Source organism: Microtus pennsylvanicus, chromosome 17 (assembly GCF_037038515.1).
Source record: "Microtus pennsylvanicus isolate mMicPen1 chromosome 17, mMicPen1.hap1, whole genome shotgun sequence".
Lineage (NCBI taxonomy): Eukaryota > Metazoa > Chordata > Mammalia > Rodentia > Cricetidae > Microtus > Microtus pennsylvanicus.
This window is the reverse complement of record NC_134595.1, coordinates 16,561,332-16,583,745: the sequence shown is the minus strand read 5'-3', so window position 1 is coordinate 16,583,745 and position 22,414 is coordinate 16,561,332. Positions and strand designations below refer to the sequence as shown.

Here is a 22,414-nt window from a genome sequence, read left to right as displayed (position 1 = left end):
CACACACACACACACACACACACACCGGGGCTCACCCTCGGGAGCATCAACCTCTGCAGGCCAGCTCACACTCACTCCCATCACCCACATCACACCATCCCAGGACTCACCCTCAGGACCACCAGAGGACTCTCCTATGTTTCCGTTCTTTGTTTTCTTAGATCCTCAAACTACAGCACTAGGTCTTTGTTGGGTTCTATTTCCTTCTTCTTTGACGTAGCACTCACTGTCTTAAAGGGTCTCCTTGCAGCTGCCCTGTCTGCCTCCTTCCCACCGGCTTTAGCATGCTGTGTTTTCATTATTCTTTATCTCAGGAAAAATTTTAATTTCCTTTTCTTTGTTGACATAACAAATTAAAACACTGAATTTTGTCATTTTCCAAATGACTAAGGGTCAGTGAGATAAGTCAGATGACAAAGGCCCTTGCTGCGCGTGCCTGATGCCCTGACTGACATCCTAGAACCTGTGGGAGAAGGAGAGCCTCAGCTCCAGAAAGTTGCCCTTTGACTTGTCCTGATGCCCTGACTGACATCCTAGAACCTATAGGAGAAGGAGAGCCTCAGCTCCAGAAAGTTGCCCTTTGACTTGCACAGGTGTATACAGGCAAGGTATGTATGCAAACACACACGAAAATAAGATACACTTAAAAATGTGAAGTAAAGGAACAACAAAAGAGAGTTGGTAATTTCAGTGTCTCATACTTTAAATACATCCATTTCATGAATCATAAGTTAAACACTCATGAAATATGCATGGGAAATTATGTAGATTACATGTAAAATAAGGCATTCCCAAATCTGGAAGGCTTTATATGCACTAATATTATGACACAAACTTCAAATTAAAGCAAGAAGAAAACATGTCTGCTTTATTGAAACCTTCCCATAGCAACAACATTTAGTTCAACCTAAGAATGAAGGGACAGGGACCACAAGGTGGCTCAACAGTTAAGGGTGTGTCCTGTCCTGCTCTTACAGAAGACCCAGTTCAGCTCACAGAACCCACGTCAGCTAGCACGCATCCATCTGTGGCTCCAGCTCTGGGAGCTCCTAAGTCATTTTCTGGCTGTGTAGGTGCCCACACATATCACACATGTTGTGTGTGTATAAATAATAAAATAAGTACTAAGTAATAAAATAATTTAAAAATAAAGAAGCTGATAATAAAATGGCTAAAAATTTTTTTCTTTTTTTTTCTTTTTTTTTATTGAGAAAAGGAGAAAAAAAAAAACAAGTTTCCACCTCCTCCCAGCCTCCCATTTCCCTCCCACTCCTCCCACCCTTCTCCCCCTCCCCTCACTCCTTTCCCCCTCCCTCTCCAGTGCAAAGAGCAGTCAGGGTTTTCTGCCCTGTGGTAAGTCCTAGGTCCTCCCCGCTCCGTCCATATCTAGGAAGGTGAACATCCAAACTGGCTAGGCTCCCACAAAGCCAGCACATTACATAGGATCAAAACCCCGTGCCATTGTCCTTTGCGTCTCATCATTTAAAAGATAACTACAGTAGTCTGGGTATTTGGAGGGGTTGTTTGGGTTTGGGGGGAGGATTCAAGACAGGGTTTCTCTGTATAACCCTAACTGTCCTGGAACTCACTCTATAGGCCAGGCTGGCCTCAAACTCACAGAGATCCACCTGTCTCTGCCACCCAACGGCTGGAATTAAAGGCAAGCACTACCACCACCTAAAAATAGATTCATTATGACACATAACAATCAAAAAACTAAGTGTCCATACTAAAGAAGGGATATTAAAAGCTGAAGAGGAAAAAGACCAACTAAGATAAAAAAGGCAGACCTATTAGTATAACACCTGATTTTTCAATGGAGATTTTAAAAACCAGAGTTCTACAGACTCTAAGAGGTCACAGATGTCAGCCCACACTACTGTACTCAAAGCATCCAATAACAATGGATGCAGAAAGAAAAACCCTCCACAATGAACCAAATTTAAGAAGTATCTGTCTACAAACCCAACTCTACAGAAGGTGATAGAAGGAAAACTTCAACCTAAAGAGATTAATGACACCAAAGAAACACAAAGAATAACTAATCTTAGACCAGAAAATCAAAAGAAAACTATACTATGACAACAAAATATCAGAAACCAGCAAACACTGTTCATTAATAACTTTCAATGCCAATGGTGTCAATTCACCAATAAAAAGGCACTAATAGGATGGGTGCAAAAGCAGGGCCCATCCTTCTGCTGCAACCAAGAAATACTCTTTAACAAGGCTAGACATCACCTCAGTATAAGAGGATTATACTGATATTCCAAGAAAATGGGCCCAAGAAATAAACTGCTGTTATCTGACAAAACAGACATCAAACCTATCAAAAAAGAATAGGAAGGACACTACATACTCATCAAAGGGAAAAAACTCCACCAAAAAGACTACCTTAGTTAGAGTTTCTGCTTCTGTAAAGAGACACCATGACCACAAAACTCTTATAAAGGAAAACATTTAATTGGGGCTAGCTTACAGTTTCAGAGGTTTGGTCCATTATCATCATGGCAAGAAGTACGGAGACGTGCAGGCAGACATGGTGCTAGAGAAGGAGCTGAGAGTGTTACATCTTGACCTGGAGGTAGCAGAAGGAAAAACTATGTACCATGTTGGGCACAGCTTGAGCACATAAATTACCTCAAAGCTTGTCCCAACAGTCACATACTTCCTCCAACAAGGACATGTCTACCTATATATGCACGTATGTAATATATTTAAGACATGGATATGTGAGGAAAAGGTCAGAATTAAATATAATGCAGAGGAACTCAAATGGAAGTAAAATGTCATGTAAAAAAGAAGAAGCTTTCTAGCAACAAAAAAGGATGTTTCTCAACATTGAAAGGATTGGTTCCTCAAAAATATTAATATAATGGATGTGCATACACTTAACAAGAGAACCTCCATAAACAGAGAGCTGATTCAGATGGAAGATGTGATTCCATGGAACCTACATCCGTAGCTGGAGATTGTCACACCTTTTACCAACTAACAAACAGAATCCAAGAGATTGGTTACTGAGAAATTTCCAATTACATTTGTGGGCTCTTTGTCCTAAATGGGTGCACTAGAGCACCACACAGTGGAAGAATGTGGGCAGCGACTGTGCCTCTGGGGCACAGCAAACAGTGGATCATAAAAAGGCCCATTACACTTGTTAAAATTGATATTTTGTATTTTATATTTGCTCTGATCAGAATGGAGCTAAATTTGATATGAATATAATGATAATCATAAAGTTTCTCAATATTTGAAAATTGGAAAACATTAATAATTCTAAATAACCATGGGCCAAATAGATAATCACAAGGATAATAGGAAAATAATTTTGCACTCTGTTCTCCTGAAAATATCAGATCTCAAAGCCTCTGCTTAGAAGGGAATGTTTAGTTAAAAAAAAAAATATTTGAGAAAATAATAATAATTTTAAAACCAAGATTCTAAAGTTTAACTTTAAGAAGCTAAAATTAAATAACTAGACAATGTTTATCCAAAGTACAAGGAAATAGGAAAATAAAGAATATAAGCTATTTTCTATTGTTTTATTGAGCTATACATTTTTCTCCACTCCCCTCCTTCCACCCCTCTCCCTTTCTACCCTCTTCCATGACCCCCACAATCTTAATTTACTCAGGAGCACAATACTAGCCTAATCCTTGGATCTCAGAAGTATCTATGTGTCCAACATTTTAGTCTTATTATCCCATATTTGTAGTTCTTTAAAAATATTTTCTGTGTTTCAGGAGGTCCCATTTATTGTCACTCTCAGTGTCTGTGCTACTGGGGTTATATTTAGGAAGTGGTCTCTTGTACCAATGCATCCAAGTGTGTCTCCTACTTTCTCTTCTATGAAGTTCAGTGTGCTTGGTTTTATGTTGAGGTCTTTGATCCATTTGGGCTTGAGTTTTGTGCATGGCAATAGAGATAGATCTATTTGCATTCTTATACATGTTAATATCCTGAAACTGAGAAGTTTCTGTGAAGCAAAGGACATGGTTAACAAGACAAAATGGCAGCCTACAAAATAGAAAAAGATCTTCACCAATCCCACATTAGACAGAGGTCTGATCTACAAAAATACAAAATATACACCGTCTCGATGCTTGTACTAGAACAGATGCGGTAAATACCTGCTCGTTGTCCTAATAGAAACACTGAAGAAGCACTATAAATGTGGAGAACAACCTCCGGTGCACTGAATCCTCTGAATATAAAATATCAGCATCCCATCTATTAATTAGCTTCTCCTTCTAAAGCAACTGTAAGAGGAAGGCAGAATGAAAATAGTAATTAGCCTGATCATAACTAATCAGTATACTTTGTCCTCAGGACCACGTCATATAACTCTTAAGAGGGAGCTAAAATGACATTTTAAGTATAATCAAGGATTAAAACTTTGGAGTGCCCATATTCAAAAGTTACAGCATAACTTTTAGTGGACAGATTTATTTCACAGACATATAACTTAAGATTTCCATCTGAAGCAGTGTAGGTCATCTCTTTAAAGGTGCTGCGTGAGTTATGATTTAGGGAAATGAGAAATGATTTAATTCCAAATAGCCCTGAATGAAGAATTTCCCCCATTAAAACCCCATTCTATAGGGAGGTGATGTGGGAGTGCCATATATCAATCTGTTGATTTCATTGGTTAAGTAATAAAGAAACTGCTTGGCCCTGATAGGTTAAAACATAGGTGGGAGGAGTAAACAGAACAGAATGCTGGGAGGAAGAGGAAGTGAGCTCAGAGGCCATGCTCCCCTCTCCCGGACACATGCGATGAAGCTCCGACCCAGGATGGACATAGGCTAGAATCTTCCCGGTAAATGCACCTTGGGGTGCTACACACGTTATTAGAAATGGGCTAGTCCAGGTGCGAGAGTTAGCCGAGAAGAGGCTAGATATAATGGGCCAAGCAGTGTTTAAAAGAATACAGTCTGTGTGTTGTTATTTCGGGGCATAAGCTAGCCAGGCGACCAGGAGCTGAAGCAGCAGGAATGCAACCCTCAGCTCTTATTACAGGGAGGTAGATAATGGACTACCAAGATCCTCTTTAAAAATTCAAGAAACTACAAAAAAAGGGGGTGGGTCATGAAGATACTGTGTGTGAATTCTCCCAAAGCCATCAGTGGAATGTGGCAGAGTATGAAAAGGGTTGACTTGTGGGAAATATCACCACTGGAAGAGAAATCACCCAATACCAGGACTTTGCTTGAGTAAATGGAATTGGATAATCATGTAGGGAGGAGCCATAGTTTAGTCCTACTGAGTTTCAATACAGTTCTACTGTGTTATTCTGCAAGAGTACAGTAGCTTGAGATACTCACGTATAAGAAGTACATGCAAATTAAAATACATTTGATCGCTGTCAAAATACTAATTTTTCCAGTTTAGCACTAGAAATTTCATGATAGGAAAATACATGACTGCCACAGAAACAGATGAACTTCATTATTGTCATTAGGATAGTAAATTCAGACACAGATAATTATTAAGATGTAAAATATTTTGAGATTATTGGTAGTTCTGTGGATTTCATTTTCACTATGAACTCCATTAACTTGTATGGTTTTGAAACCAAACAAATTAAATGGTACAAATACCTTCAGTGAATAAACTACCCAAAGGTAAAGGCCAATTAAACAGTCTGACCTTTTAAGGTTATTAGAAACCAAGAAGAGTAATTCTTTTTAAGTATTCCCTCTATTTCTTATTATTCCAATGACTTGGTCAAATGTTGCCCTCATCAGGCCGGACGTAGTTTACCACTGAATTTCAGCTGGCATGGGCTGAACTTGCCACTCACTGAAAAAAGAGCTCCGGCAGGGAAAATTCTACAGATAACTAGTATAAACCCAGGTCAATTTGAAGACTAGTTTTAATTTTGAAAAGGAAATGGCATCAGAGAAATGTCTGTTCAGCTCAGGCAAGAATCCTTGCTTTTACTGGCAAATTAGCTTTGTCACCCCCCTGGTTAAAATCACTTCCCTCTGTCGTCTGAGTAAAACTGAAGAGCTAGTTCAGATTTATGAACCCTGCCTAGCCTGGGTCAGTGGCAGCATTACGTGCCTTGCTTCCCACTGGCACACTAACCTCCTCGTTCATGACTACACATGGTGATCTTTCTCCTTCTAGGCCCTTGCGTCAGCCGGTACTTAGTAACAGTCTCTGCCCACACAGTCTACCAGGCAGGGCTGTCCTTCAGCAGGCCCCCACCCTACTGTCACCTCCTCAAAGAGATCTCTCCTGGGTGTCTAAAGTAGAATTATACATATTTAATTCATTGCCCTGTTAGTTCCACTTCTGGGACTTAAAACAATCTTTGCCTCATTTGCTTACTGGGTTATCGCTCGTGCATTTTAGACTATTGTCTAGGTGAACCTAAGCAGTTAGTTCTAAACTCTGAAATTGCTTGCCACCCCTCTCTGGCACACAGCCCTGTGTGTGATGCAGGTGAATTTCAGTTCTATTGAATTTTCTCTTACTTTTACCAATAGTCAAAATCTTAAAGAGAATCAACGTGACCGCTGGGTTGTCTTGGCTGACATGTCAGTATGCTTTCCTTTTGAATCAGGTAGAAATGAATGGAAAAGTGACTACATTTTAGAAACCTCTGGAAACAAAACTATCTAATAGACTGAGTATAGGACATGAATTAGTGAAAGCTCATTTCCACACCTGTGGAAATGGAGACGTAAATTTGCTAGCTGTTGGAAAAATCATGGGGATGAGTGGGCATGAGGGAGATGGAGACACTTTCAGTTTTGTGTATGTTAAATCCTAAGTGTTTATATATTCATTTAAATGATGATAAAATAGTGGTTATGTAGCTGAATATAAAGCTGATGGCAAAATCAGGCTAGGGGACCACTGGAGCAGGAATGAAAATCACCACTGTTGTAGACCTTCCCCATAGGTAACCTGAATGATGGACTCCACCTTTCTACTATTCCAGACACACACTTAGGCTCTCTGAGTTCAGATGCCAGTGCACTCGAGTGTGTGCAGAAATCCTACGCAATTCATCTGCTCGGCACTTCTGTTTCACCTCCATTCCTTACCTTGGTTTTCATGTATCCACTATCCTAGCTCTGTAAAGGAGACAAGGCCTGAAATTTCACTGCTGAATTCACAGCAACTCTTTCTCCTTCGCCTTACTTTTTCACTTTAAAGACATTAACCTATGTGTTTGCCAAATGACTGAGCATTAAATGGAGCTGTGCGACTTCCTTGAAGACAAGTGATGCCTTTGGCTTTTCTGTACCTAAGGAGGTGACCCTTAAGATCGTATTATATCAGAGGATAATTGATGTTCTGCGTGTCCCGTTCTTGTTACCTTCCTCCTATTCGATGTTTGCACGGCAAAGAACATGTTCCTTTGGATATCTTAGCAATTTATTACCCTGAACCAATCAGGTCATTGGCAAACACAGCCCAGCACGTCTGTGTTCAGCTATAAATGAAAACAGATGTCTATTTATAGATCTAGCAGTCATATTAGTATGATTTTAATTCATTACTGTGAGTTTCTGCACAATTTTAGTCTCACATTTGGTAGGAATTATAAAATCCTGTATTAAAACTGTCTTTTTAAGAGGTAGGTCTATGGAGTACCGATTATAAAATAAATAAATAAATAAATACAGACAAAACAGTTTAACACAGTTGCCTGAGCAGAGCAAAGTGGCTTCCTTGTAAGTCCTTATTTTTTGAGCTTTCAGAAAAAGAAGCTAATGCTGGGGCAGAAACGTGCAAAACTGAAGCATTACAATATTCTTGAATCTAACTGAATCAGTCAGAGTTCTGCCTGGAGGGAGAAGGGAAGGAGCGAGGCTACTTGAGGTGGTTGTGAAGGCTCACAAGACATGCAGGAAGCAAGATGGCAATGCAGGTGAGACCTCCAATCTCTTGTTTTCATCCGAAGGATTAAGACACAAGAGACCTACCATTTAAATTCCAGTCTACAAATGGATGGGGAAGGTGTCAAAGAAAATAGATGTATATTTCACTTTCAGTTTGAATCAAGAAGCCTGAAGGAACGGCTGCCCGCGCTCAGTTGGGAAGCAGGATGTTCCTACCACATGAAGGCCAGTCTTTGTTCTAGACAAGTCTTGGGTTCACTGGATTTGAACCTCACAAGCACGGAAGGCAATCCCTTCACCTCGGTCTAACAATTCAAACATTCACATCAGCCAACAGCATTGTCATAGACACTCACATAAAGAATGTTTGATGATATAGCTAGACATTGATGGCTCAAACAAGATGACACATTAAATCAGCCATCTCATTGCTGAAGAATTATGATTACATATTTATTTTTGTTCAGGTGTCCCAAGGAAATGACTCAAGAGATCAACAAAATTCATGCTAGTTCTTTTTCATGTATACCGTTTCTTTCCCTGAACACTTACTTCAAGTCTTAGAATACTACTATAATTCTATAATTTGGGGAGACTAAGAAAATCTTAGCTTCTGGTTCCATGTCTACTGGACTGCTTCTTGTCTTGGTAAATTCAATTAGTGTTATAAAATTCTACTCCTCTTGAGTCCAAGAAGCACACTGGACCCGGCAACTCCTGTGGATCTCTCCTAGGAATGGCTTTGAAACTGGAGACAGTTCTCTCCTGTTCTAGCTGTACGGATTCCTCATGAGTGGAGATGAACTAACTACCAGCTCTCAATACAAGAGGAAGTCTTTTGTAGTAACGGTGGTGGTTAGTGTGTCAGAAGAACCAGGCAAGCATGACTAACCTAAACTGTTTATTGACCCAATAGAAAAGAACAATAAGTTCATAATATCCATGATGTCCGCCAATAGGCACAGTCACATTCATATTTATGCAAAACTGTACCAAGCTTTTTTTAATTTAGTTTGGACTTAGGGGAGAAAATATGAGAGGTGAAGGGAACTAAATAATTTAACAGCTCTTTCTGCCAGGATGTGTAAACCAGACTTAAGCATCTAATTCTTTCCATTTCTTTATGATTAATATACAGGTTCATTGTTTTGAGCTAGTTTCACTATCAGTGAATCCTTAATGCTTGCTTGCAAGGCTAGAATAGACAACACCCCTCTGTGGTCCCAGTCACACAGACCACTTCCTATTGTATACTACAGATCAAAACAAATATTAAATTGAATAATTTTCCTACCAACCTTCTATTATAGTTCTTAACTTTTAAAACTTGTATGTAGATGCATTTATGTATATTTTAATAAGTTACCCCAGGTTATTTTTGCTTTTCTTTGTGTATGTGTATACATGTGGTGTGCATCCTTATATGCATTTTGATGAAGGTGCGCATGCACATAAAGATGCGTGCATGTGAAAACCTGGTTGTTGCCAAGAATCTTCCTCAGTGATTCTCTTCTAGATAAACTGTTTGAGGCAGGGGCTCTCAATCAAATGAGAGCTCCTGGATATGGATAGCAACATTAGCAGACTTGTTCTGGGAACAGCCTGTTATACAAACCTGGAATTACAAACGACCACTAATGCCCACCCAGAATGTAAGCTTCTACATTTAATGGCTAGGTCAACTTCCCAGTCATGCCATGTTACTGTTAAGGGTAGAGATTTTTTTAAATAAAATTGTATTTGAGGTTGGGAGAAAGTCCATAGTGAAAAACACAGATTTATTTAGGGTTAATTTTACCCCTTATCAGCTAATTTCCCCCCAAAAATCTAAATGCATGTCCACTGCATAAGCAGTGTTGCAGGCAGTTGTCATACATTAATTTGAAAACACTACAATTAGATAGCCAGGTAAGATCGCTCAAGTCTGGGGTCTGAATCCACATTGACTAAATTAGCTCTCCCCCCCTTTCCCACTTCTCATTCATCAGGTAATATGCAGCTACAATTGAAAGTGAGGGTCGTGGTGTTTCACTGACAGTGAGACCTGCTCGGCCACTGAACATGTGGACACTGAGCAAATTGAATTTCTGATGATTGGAAGCCCTCTTGGGTCCAGCAGATTACAAGAATCTTTAACTATGGGAAAGAAAGAGACTAAAATGCCCTCAGCACTCTGTATGCTTCCATTTATATAACTATATTCTTTCCTAAAATAGAATGTTCTGCCTCTACATCCTTTACAAAAAGTCATTGTATTTTTTTCTATCATATCTTCCAGCCAAATGACCATTGTCTTGGGCTTATTAATTTATCACCCCCTGAACATATCATACCAAGTAATAAAACTGAACTACAGGGCCGTTCTTACTGATTTCTGGGAGAGGATTGGACAAATTTATAGTAAAACTGTTCACTGAGTCTATCTTGACTTAGGTGCAATATTAACAGGTACCTAGTCACCAGTTTTTCCATTGGGCTGATCCATAGACAGTACATGAAGCTGAACAAGAAAAGTAAAAGGCAGCCTGAGAGCTCTTTTATGTGGCTCTCTTTTGATGCATGCACTTGTCACAGCCCCCTTACTTCAGGTTCTAAGCTTAGCTTGTGTTGATTGTTTGGCCAGCTGTGTTGAGAGTTCTGCACGACAGCAAATGTGACGTGATAACTGGGAACAGCAAGGATGCAGGTTGGGAAGTACTTCTAAAAGCAAGTGTGGGACTTTGCTAATAGATTTCGGAAACCCGGTTATTCAGCTGTTTCTGCTGCTTCCGTCTTTCCAAGTCAAAACAAGGGCAGTCTTAAACCTGTGCAAATTAACTCTCACTCAACCAGAGTGTCTCAGAGGCCACCTCATAGAACACCAGTGCAAAAAGCACAGAAGTAGGGCCTCAAGTTCTCAGAGAAAGGCTAGTTGTCCCAGCAAGGTCAATGGCATCTGCTTCTTCACTGACTCAACAGTTACTCCAGGCCAAATAGAATTCTATTTTGGAAGTTGGGTGCAACTTGGACCCCACCATTGAAGTTCATTTTCTCTTATATTTTATATGTTGGTAGAAGGTGCACATTATTAGAAGGGGACCAAAAGGCATTCTGTAAGGGAATAGCAGATATATTTTATGAATGCGTGGCCTTTAATAAGAGGTTCTTAACAGGTCTCTGCTGGCTACATCCCAAGCTATTTCTAGCCCAGAAAGAAAAGAAGCTAGAATAATTACCATGTGGCTGTTCCCTCGTGGCTCACCTATCACTATCGCTCCATCTTAATGACAGTACCATAAGAGGTGGCTGATTTGTCAGCCAGTCAGGCTCAGAGTGCTTAGAATTATGTCTGAAAACACAAGTTTGCTTACATAAACGGCTTAGTAAAAATTCAATGCTTAAAGTAGGCTTTTTTTTCCTTTGACTAGTTTTACATTAAAAAAAAAAAACAAAGAAAAACACTTGACATTAATTCTGACTCAACAAGACTCAGGTTAGTGAACTATCGTGGATTGCCAAGAACTTAGTGCCATATCACTTCAGAAATGATGGATGCTTAGCAATTACTGATCTCACATTGCACTGACAGTCTTGGCACTGAAAGTGGAAGCTGTTCGGAATGATAAATGGATATGACAATTTATTAAAGATCAAAGACACGATTAGCATTGGGTACAGATGAATCCATTTAGGAGAAGGAAAACAAAAACAAAGATCAAGAGGATTTAAAATGTAAGAATTTAAACTTGGAATGAAAGGCATACCTGTAGTACACATTCCATTTTTAAAAGCAGAAAGTCTAGAAATGTAGCAACAGTGTATTTTAGAGGTAAGGAAGGCATAGGCATACGTGAAACACACTTCTAACACATCCATGACCTCACCTACCCATCCCCTGATGGAGTCTCTCCTTTCTCCTCTTCTGGTCATGGGCATGCACTACCATGGCTTAAGGCCTCTGGTTTGACTATAGTCCTTGCCATGGTCTGGTTAATTTCAGTGCCGAGTTTCCCTCTCTCAAATGGAAATGGAAGACATGAAATACTAGAACTGAAATAGCTATGGGACAAGGCAATTCCCCTCATGACTCCGTGGCATGTCTGCTGAAACAATTAGTAGATGCGACACACTGATATTCTTAATGGCACATAACATTAGCAAATCTTATATGGATACAGTATGGAATACTATTAAACTGGAAAGAAAAATAAAACCATGCCGGGGTGGCAGTGTACGCCTTTAATCCCAGCAATCGGGGGTGAGGTAGGTGGGTCTCTATTAGTTCATGAACATTCATGAATATCTTAATCTACAGAGTAAGGATAGTCAGGGATATTTGATAGGATACTGTCTCAGAGAGAGAAGGGGAGGAGGGAGAGAGGAAGAGGGAGGGAGGTGAAGGACGCTTAAAAGAAATCCCACACTAGCTCAGAATTGAGACTAATAGAGGGTTATTTATTTAGGGGCAGACTCACAAATCACAATCCTCTGCTGGAACAGAGAACAGCAACCAAATCCTGCAGCCCGAAAAGAGGCTAGGGACCTGCTTTGCATCTGCATAAATAGTAAAAGAGGCCACGCCCAAGTGGACTGGTAACTTAAAGGCTACTGGCTGTAGGAATTCCTACAGGGAGGGAGTAAGGAGGGGTGGGGAGGGGAGGACAGAATCATGAACCTGCCTAGAAAGAATGGAACTAGAAAAGATCATACTACATAAGTAAGTAAGGTACCGAGTAAGGTAACCCAGAAAGACAAAGATCACATGTTCTCTCTCATATGAGATTCCTTGCTCCAGAGCTTTCTATGTGCATCCATAGCCTGCAGTAACTACAGAAAGCAGCGAAATAAAAGGGACCATCGCAGGGGTGGGAGATCCATAGAGACAGGAATAGCAGAGCGCATGGGATCTGAAGGGGAAATGGTGACAACGGGGCTGTAGTTAGGGAGATGTAGGAAAATACAGACTAAGAAGGGATGGGGGTAGATGTTTGAAAAAGGATGTTTGAAAAAGCCATGAGGAATCACACTATTAACTACCTAAAATACCAAAAATCACACATGGTTTGTGTATAAACACATACACTTCAAATGAAAATTTCCCATCTGGGGTGACTATGCTCTCCCCAAGACCCAAGGACAATCTAAAAAAAAACTGCCAAGACTAGGTATGAAAGCGCTCTTTTGAGTCATCAGTCAGGAATGTACAAGAGATTTCCAATATATTATAGGGTGTTGCTGTGCTCTTGGTTGACCCCCAGTGTTGAAAGTCCCAATTACTGAAAACATCAGGTGGTTGGAATAAGAATATTTGAATAGTTGGTCATTCGGGAGTGGTGCTAATTGAGAGGGATTAGGAGGTGTGACCTTGTTGGATAGGTATGACCTTGATGGAGGAAGTGTCTCTCTACAGGGTGAGCTTTGGGGTTTCAAAAGCTCAAAGAAGGCCCAGTGTGGTAATTTGAATGTAACTGGGCCCCATAAGCCCAGGGAGTGACGCTACTGGGAGGCACAGCCTTACTGAAGGAAGTGTGTCACTGAGGGGGCAGGCTTTGAGGTCTCTTCTCAGTGTCACCTTCCATTTCCTGGTGTCTTCTGACCAAGATGTAGCCAGCACCATGTCTGCCTACATGCTGCTGTGCTCCTTACCATGATGATAATGAACTAAGCCACTGAAACTATAAGCCATCACCTCAATTAAATGCTTTCCTGCCATGGTCACGGTGTCTCTTCACAGCAATAGAAACCCTGACTAACACATTCTAGTGTCTCTCTCTTCCTGTTCCCTGCCAATCTGGATGTAGAATTGCCAGCTCTTTCCCCAGCACCATGGCAGCCTGCATGCCATCATGCTTCCTCCCATACTGATAATGAGCCAAATCTCTGAAACTGTAAGCCAGCCCCAACTAAATGCTTTTCTTTCTATGAGTTGCCATGGTCATGGTGTCTCTTCATAGCCTTACAATTTCTTGTATCCCACAGTTTGACAATGTTATCTAAAGAGCCTGAATTCAGCTGTTGTTCGTGGATAGGAGACCACTGATGTTACCCAGCCTGTAGGTGAGGTGAAGGATAACAACACCAACGATCCATCATTAGTTCAGGGACCCCACAGTCTAACACGCCTATCTGTGCTTCCGGGTGCCAAACGTTTACAAAGGGGAGAATGGGGACCACAATTAAACACTTTATTTCCTGTCAACGTTGACTTAAGACCACCATGTTCAATGTCCCACCCTCTAACTGCATGATCCCAAGATGCACTGCAGATTTCTTCAGCATCTGACCAAAGTACTGAGCAAATTGTTTCTGTGTGGCCAGAGAAGGTCACCAAGGGAGTCCTTGTTAGCCCCAATTGCTGATTTCCATTTCTTTCTCAGCTAATTTGTTGGTTCTTCCATTTCATCTTCTTCATCTTTAGTGACTGCAAACCAGATCTTCAGCATCTTATCCCAAGAGGCACTGCAAGATTTAGTTCCTGAGCTACCCATGCAATAGAACCCACAACCCCAGCATGATTTCTGCAGCAGTGTGGAGCTTGCACTTTGCTCCTCTCCTCATTCTGGTCCCATAAGAGAACAGTCTGGTCCACTGGGGCACTCACTAGTAAACAGGACAAACTGTCCTTTTTCACCCACGTCACATCTTTTACAACATTTGTATGTCCCACAACGGTCATTATTGATTTTCCTTCAAAGGATCAGATCTGAAAAGTCTTATCATAAGAACCAAATAAGGTCTATTCTTCTGCCCCTTTGATTGAGCTAACCCAGTCATCATGGAACATGAATTGCTCTGACTAGGGTGTGGTCCATTTTTCTTCATTTTCTAGTTCAACAACCTCTTCCAATGAGATGTTTTCCAGTTCTATATATTTGACCAAGGACATTCTGATGTGGGAGGTCCTTCTGTCTATTGTTGCTTTTATTAGTTAATGAATAAAAAGCTGCCTTGACCTGTTAATAGGGCAGAACTTAGGTGGGGGGGACTGGATTGAATGCTGGGAGAAGGAAGGCAGAGAGAGAGACACCATGGAGCTGTGGCCAGAGTCAGACATGCTGAAATTTTGCTGGTAAGCCACTGCCACATGGCGATACACAGCTTAGTAGAAATGGGTTAAATTCATATGTAAGAGTTAGCCAATAAGAAGCTAGAGATAATTGGCCAAGCAGTGATTTAATTAATACAGTTTCTGTGTGATTATTTTACGTCTAAGCTAGGCCGCCGGGAAAAACAAGTGGCCTTCCCTCCAACTTGGGTTGACACTCAAATAGCTGTAAGTCTGTAGCTAGTGCAGCAGACTAGCTTCTAGCTCAGCTTCTGCTGTCTTCCTCCGGTTTCCTCAGTTCATATCATGTGATTCCTTTCCACAGGCACCCAGGCCACACACATCAACTACCTCAGACTACACAGCAGAAATACAGAGATTAAATTTAGTCTATATCATGAAATGTCCTATTGTCTACATTTATTGTGGTTGAAAGTTTTACTGGGTATAGTTGGGCTGGCATCTGTGGTCTCTTAGAGTTTATAGAGCATCTGTTCAAGCCCTTCTGGCTTTTATACTCTCCATTGAAAAATCAAATGCTATTCTAATAGGTCATCCTTTATATGTTATTATATATGCATATGTATATACATATATATTATTTCTTTGTTCTATGCATTTAGTGTTTTTATTATTATGTGTTGAGGGGACTTCCTTTAATGGTTCAGTCTATTTGGTATGTTGAATGCTTCTTGTAACCTTGATAGTCATATCCTTCTTTGAGTTAGGGAAAGTTTTTTCTATGATTTTGTTGAATATATTTTCTGTGACTTTGACATTAGTTTCTTCTCCTTCCTATATTTCTATTATTCTTACATTTGGTCTTTTCACAGTGTCCTGGATTTCCTGGATGTTTTATGCCTGGAGTCTTTTGGATTTAATGTTTTCTTTGACTGAGGTATCCATTTTTTTCTAGCATGTCTTCAGTGCCTGAGTTCCTCTTCTATGAGGCTTGCCCACTGAGGTTTCTGTTCAAGTTCTTAAATTTTTCATTTCTAATTTCCCTCAGTTCAACTTTTCTTCATTGATTCTATTTCTATATTCAGGTCTTGAACTGTTTTATTCATTTCCTACTACTTCTTTATGTCTTCATATATTTCCTTAAGGGATTTATTAATTTCCTCTTTAAGGATGTCTATAATATAAAGTCTATTTTAATGTCTTTTTCTTGTGCTTCATCATGTTGGAATACTCAGTGCCTGTTGTGGTAGGGTTTCTGGAATCTAGTAGAGACATATTGTCCTGACTGTTATTTATTGTTTTCACACTTGCATCTAAGTACATAGGTTTGGAAAGATTGTAATTCTAGGTGTTAATATCTGGTCCTATTTTTGTTGGGGAAATGCTTTTCTCTGTGGTTTCTGTTGCCCTCTCTGGTTCTTAGAAAAGTATGTTGGTTGCGTGGTACCTGGAGGGAATTTTTTTCTGGGATTCTGATAGGTGTGGCCATGAGAGATTCAAGGTAAAATCTATTTTTAGGTACTGAGAGCTGACACTTAGGAATGGGAATGGGCTAGGAGGTGGAATCTCTGATGGATTTCACCCTCAGAAAGCAGGGTTTCCACCAGGATCTGCTTAGTCCCCTGAGACTGAGAGCAGAGAATGAAGAGATGCTGCAGCTGGGAATGAGACTGGTGGGGATTGGATTTGGAGATATGGATAAAGATATCTAGATCTGTCTTTAGCCTGCTTCACTAGCCTGTGGATCCCAGGGAGTGCCTCTGAGGTTGGGAGATGGGACAGAGCAATGACAGAAAGGAGGGAAGTTTGGAAGAGAAGATATGTGTGGTCCAGGGGAGATGGGGACAGGGGGACAAGTGTGGCCTCAGCAGGTGGTGGATGCAGACCTGTGGATGACACTGGGGAATGGATTGGAGGAGTTTAGAGACTAGTGATGATCTGCGATTAGTCTACTCTCTTCCCTCTCAATGTTTTCATTGTGTAAATGTTTTCATTACGCAGACATGTAGCTTCTTAGGGAGTATATATACGTTCTATTTGAATGACTCCATGATGCCTCCTGTACTCACTGAACAGAATGTGCTGCCCAGAGGTGTTGAAAGGTGAAGATTCTGTCACTGTCTGGGCAGTCTTGAATATTTTTTTAAAAGCAAAACTAAGGTTTAAGGTTATCAAGGGCTTCTTTGCTTTGTCCTGCAGATTTTTATAAATTTCCATGGAATTTTTTTTCTCCCAGTTCCTTGGCTCTTTCTAAGGTGTGTTTTACCATTTTATATCATTTCCCTTCCTCCAGACACTGAAAGGTAGCATTCCTCAAAGTTCTACCCTAGCCCTTCTGCCCATCCTACTCAAGGCTTCTTGCCAAGGCAACATTCCTTCCTCCCATGCCTTCAGTCACTGCCTTCATTCACAGCCTACACTTCTTCCTGAGCTGCAGAACTGTGAAACTCACTGCCCACTTGACACTTCTACTGAGAGAATGTAAAAAACACCACTTTCAGCATGTTCCAAAGCAAACTTATGTCTTCCCCGCCCCTATCACACCTCGCTGTCTTCCTTGGCATCTTTGGAGTCCCTGTTGGTCTCTCTCTCTCTCTCATCTCTTCTCTCTCTCTCTCTCTCTCTCTCTCTCTCTCTCTCTCTCTCTCTCTCACACACACACACACACACACACACACAAACCCATCACTCAACCACATAAAACACATAAAGTATTTGTCCTAAGATGAAACTGAAAACCCTGACCACTTTTTGAACCCCTTTACCCAGTGATGCATGAATCAACATTATCATTCTTTGACTTATTTGTTTTATTGCCCTTTTCAACATTGGAACTTCCCTATTCTCTTTCCTCTGCTTAGCATCCTAACTGCATCCTAAAACTCCCCTCGCCACCCCAGTGAATGCTTTCATATGCCTTCATAAGCACACCCATCCCTCTGGAACATCACGATGGTACCATAAACTCTGGTTGCTCACACTCATTATTACAGATACTGAACATATATGTTTGGTTTTACAGTCTGGTTTTAATCAATATCTATCTTGTAAACTTGATTTTAAAATCCCCTGGGAAAGAAATATAGCTACGTTATTACATATTTTATCTGGGGCATCCAGCAAATGACAATTGAAGAAGTATGCACAAAGTAAGCTATTTGAGTGCACAGAGTTTCGGATGAATTCTACTGGGAAGATATGCTGGAAACACAGATGCTGATCTAGATGAGAAGCTGGCAGACATAGCCCTGGCTGTGGCTTATATTTTTCTTTATTCTGTGGCACCTTACATTTCTTTATTGTGTGGTACCTCACACAATGCCTGCATACAGAGGTGTTCAATTATTGGTTTGTGAAGGAATACACCATATCGTGGGAGTTCTGTTTTCTGCTTACCATTTAAATCTGTAGAAAGTGTCTTCCGCGGTAAAGCTAGGTTAGCTGTGAGCCTCCCTTACCCTGAGAGGTGACAGGTGTTCACTCAGTTCATGCTCATATTAAATACATGACTCTATCAAGCATTTAAAAGAGGAAAAGATTAAGTCATGTAAATTGGTGGCTCCATGTTTCCTGAGAGCTCAGAAAGCAGAACAATTGTAAAAATTTGATTAATGTCATACCCAAGCTTTCATTCTAACCAAGCAGGTAATAAATGCTTGTCAACTACTGTAAAAACATTTTACAACAAGCTGAATGCTGCCCTTTTCTTTGATAGACCAAAGAGCATAAGAAAAATGAAGCACAAAACAAAACATGTAGATTTTGTTTTCTATTGCATAATTTTTTTGTCCCATAAGGTTGTCGTTTTGATTCCAGCTGATCTGTATTTGAAATATACAATGTTTACTATCTCACTGATATCATTTTAGTACCTATGTCATGCTGAAAATTCCACATGTCATGCTGCCTTTAATGGTGAGTTCATGGTTGTTTTGAAGGCAAACATCAGTGGTGAAAAAGGAGAACTAAAGCTACAGCAAGGTCCCACTGATGCAAAGCAGAAGCTCCTGCTGAGATCAAGGCTCCATTCTGGCAATGGACACAGGGGAGAATAGTATCTATAGCAAAGACGGGGAGGGTCACCTTCAAGACAAGATTGTGGGTAGCACTGAGATGTAGGGTGGAAACAGACAAATGAAGCATGTTTTTAATTACTGGTCACTGGATTTGACCTCACAGCTCTTCCATATCAACGGAATAAAATAAAGAAGTGGGAATACATAAATCTGCAAAACTATATAGCAAACAAAAAGCATAAAATGTCAACCCATACCTCCTGAGACTGAGAAGCTTCTATAAAGCAAAGGACACTGTCACTAAGACAAAAAGGCAACCCACTGACTGGGAGAAGATCTTCACCAGCCCCGCAACTGACAAAGGTCTGATCTCCAAAATATATAAAGAACTCAAGAAACTAGACCGTAAAAGGCTAATCAACCCAATTATAAAATGGGGCACTGAGCTGAACAGAGAATTCTCAACAGAAGAAGTTCAAATGGCCAAAAGACACTTAAGGTCATGCTCAACTTCCTTAGTGATCAGGGAAATGCAAATCAAGACAACTTTAAGATACCATCTTACACCTGTCAGAATGGCTAAAATAAAAAACACCAATGATAGCCTTTGCTGGAGAGGTTGTGAAGAAAGGGGTACACTCATCCATTGCTGGTGGGAATGCAAACTTGTGCAACCACTTTGGAAAGCAGTGTGGCGGTTTCTCAGGAAATTCGGGATCAACCTACCCCTGGACCCAGCAATACCACTCTTGGGAATATACCCAAGAGATGCCCTATCATACAACAAAAGTATATGCTCAACTATGTTCATAGCAGCATTGTTTGTAATAGCCAGAACCTGAAAACAATCCAGATGCCCTTCAATGGACGAATGGATGAAGAAAGTATGGAATATATACATATTAGAGTACTACTCAGCAGTAAAAAACAATGACTTCTTGAATTTTGCATTCAAATGGATAGTAATAGAAAACACTATCCTGAGTGAGGTAAGCCAGACCCAAAAAGAGGAACATGGGATGTACTCACTCATATTTGGTTTCTAGCCATAAATAAAGGACATTGAGCCTATAATTCGTGATCCTAGAGAAGCTAAATAAGAAGGTGAACTCAAAGAAAAACATATAGGCATCCTCCTGAATGTTAACCTTCATCAGGCGATGAAAAGAGACAGAGACAGAGACCCACTTTGGAGCACCGGACTGAAATCTCAAAGTCCAAATCAGGAGCAAAAGGAGAGAGAGCACGAGCAAGGAACTCAGGACCATGAGGGGTGTACCCACACACTGAGACAACAGGGATGTTCTATCGGGAACTCACCAAGGCCAGCTGGCCTGGGTCTGAAAAAGCATGGGATAAAATCAGACTCGCTGAACATAGCGGACAATGAGGACTACTGAGAACTCAAGAACAATGGCAATGGGTTTCTGATCCTACTGCATGTACTGGCTTTGTGGGAGCCTAGGCAGTTTGGATGCTCACCTTACTAGACCTGGATGGAGGTGGGTGGTCCTTGGACTTCCCACAGGGCAGGGAACCCTGATAGCTCTTTGGACTGACGAGGGAGAAGGACTTGATTGAGGGAGGGGGAGGGAAATGGGAGGTGGTGGCAGGGAGGAGGCAGAAATCTTAAATAAATAAATAAATAAAAAGTAAAACAAAAAAAAGTCAACCCATGTGGTGGTAGAAAGCTGTACATTTAATAACGAATTAATACCTTACACAAAGAACCATAGGCAAGTGAGGAAAGCTGGGATCAGTTGAGATGTCCTTCCAGGAAAGAGCACACGGATTGTTCATCCAGTGCCCAAAGGTCAGCCTTTGAAATATGCATACAAGTAACATTATATGGACTCAACAAGTTGTATTGAAGAAACTATACATACATACAAATACATATGCATGCAATAACAAAAGAGAGAACATAAATTTGAAGGAGAGTGGAGAGGGAGTTATGGGAGGCTTGGAGGAGGAAAAAGGAAGAGATAAAGGTTGTAATGAAATTATAGTCTTGCCAATACGCCATTTTCTGTACTTGAGTAAATCTTTGCTGCCCTGAATGCTCTGTTTACTTCACAGGCAGTATTCTGCCCACTGCTCACCACCTCAGGGGAACTATGGCCACAGAGTCTACAGTCACTGCTACCATCGCTGGGGAGCTGGTTTCCGCTGACAAAATTGAAGAAGCCCCAGCTCTTTCTACCTCTGCAGATAAAATGGAGAGTCTGGATGTGGCTAGTGAAGCTAAGAAACTTTTGGGATTAGAGCAGAAACATCTGGTAATGGGGAACATTCCATTGGCGGTTAATGCATTCCAGGAAGCAGCTAGTCTTTTAGGTAAGAAGTATGGAGAAACAGCTAATGAATGTGGAGAAGCCTTCTTTTTATGGGAAGTCACTTTTGGAGTTGGCCAGAATAGAGAATGGAGTGTTGGGGAATGCCTTGGGAGGAGTGCATGCAGAAAGGAAGAAGAAAAGACAGAAGATGAAGCTTTGGTTGAAAATAATGATAATGTAGATGAGGAAGCAAGGGAAGAGTTGAGAGAACAGGTTTATGGCTCCATGGGAGAAAAAGGAGCCCAAAAGGCAGAAGGCAAGTCTCTGTCAAAGCCTGAAACTGGCACAGAGCAGGAAAGGGAGGTAAAAGGGGGTGGAAGAGAAGATATGGATATAAGTGAGCCTGCAGAGGAGCTACAGGGAAAAGTTGAATCGACTTCAAACCAGTTAACTGAACCCTCTGGAGAGGCCAAAGAAGCAGCAATACCAGCACTGAATGAAGCTGAGGTCGCTTCTGGGAAGACAGAGCAGCATCATTGTGTGCTGAGGAAGGAAAATCAGTTTCTGGGGCTTATGTTCAAAATAAAGAATGCAGAGAAACGGTGGATCGGGAGAAGAAGAGGAAATAATAAGCATAGGGGGCAAAAAGCCAAAAGAAACTTCAGAAGATCGGCCTGTTGGGACTCCAGAAAAGCAGGGCACTGCAATGAAGGGAGAAGCTGAAACAGTAGATGCTGTAGTCAAGTCGGTGGGCATGGGTGAGGAGGGACCAAAGGATCAGGTAGCTGCCTCTGAGAGTGAACTAGGAATGCCTGTTCTTGAGCAACTGTCAGGACAAAATGCAGTGTCACCAGCGGTTGCTGCAGAGGCTGGGTCAGATGTCTCTGAGAAGCCAGGGCAGGAGATTACAGTTCTTCTCAACAATGGTTCAGTTGATGGACCATCAGCTGCAGGAGATCAGACTCCTAGGGAACTGCAGACTCCTGCAGAAAGATTGACAGAGACCAAAGATGGTTCAAGTGTAGAGGATGTCAAGGCAGAGCTGGTTCCTGAACAGGAGAAAGCTATGCTACCTGTAGAAGAGTCTGAGGCAGCTGGAGATGGGGCTGAGGCCAAGGTCACCCAGAGGGCCACGGTGAAGGCACCTGAAGACAAATTTAAGATAGCTGCTAATGAAAAGACACAAGAAAGAGACAAACATATGAAAGAGGGTGAAGAAACTGGAGGCTCAGAGGAAGAAGACAAAGAAAATGACAAGGCTGAAGGAAACACAAA

At 41.0% G+C, this 22,414-nt stretch overlaps 1 protein-coding gene and 2 pseudogenes across 2 annotated transcripts in view; 1 reads left to right on the top strand and 2 right to left on the bottom strand.

The window, feature by feature from the left end:
* Tmem232 (transmembrane protein 232) overlaps positions 1 to 22,414 on the bottom strand; it is a 273,538-nt gene that overhangs the window by 90,329 nt on the left and 160,795 nt on the right. The window lies entirely within an intron of this gene.
* Positions 13,761 to 20,889, bottom strand: LOC142837124 (ribosome biogenesis protein WDR12 pseudogene; annotated as a pseudogene).
* Positions 20,907 to 22,414, top strand: part of LOC142837123 (nuclear autoantigenic sperm protein pseudogene) — a 2,359-nt pseudogene continuing 851 nt past the window's right edge.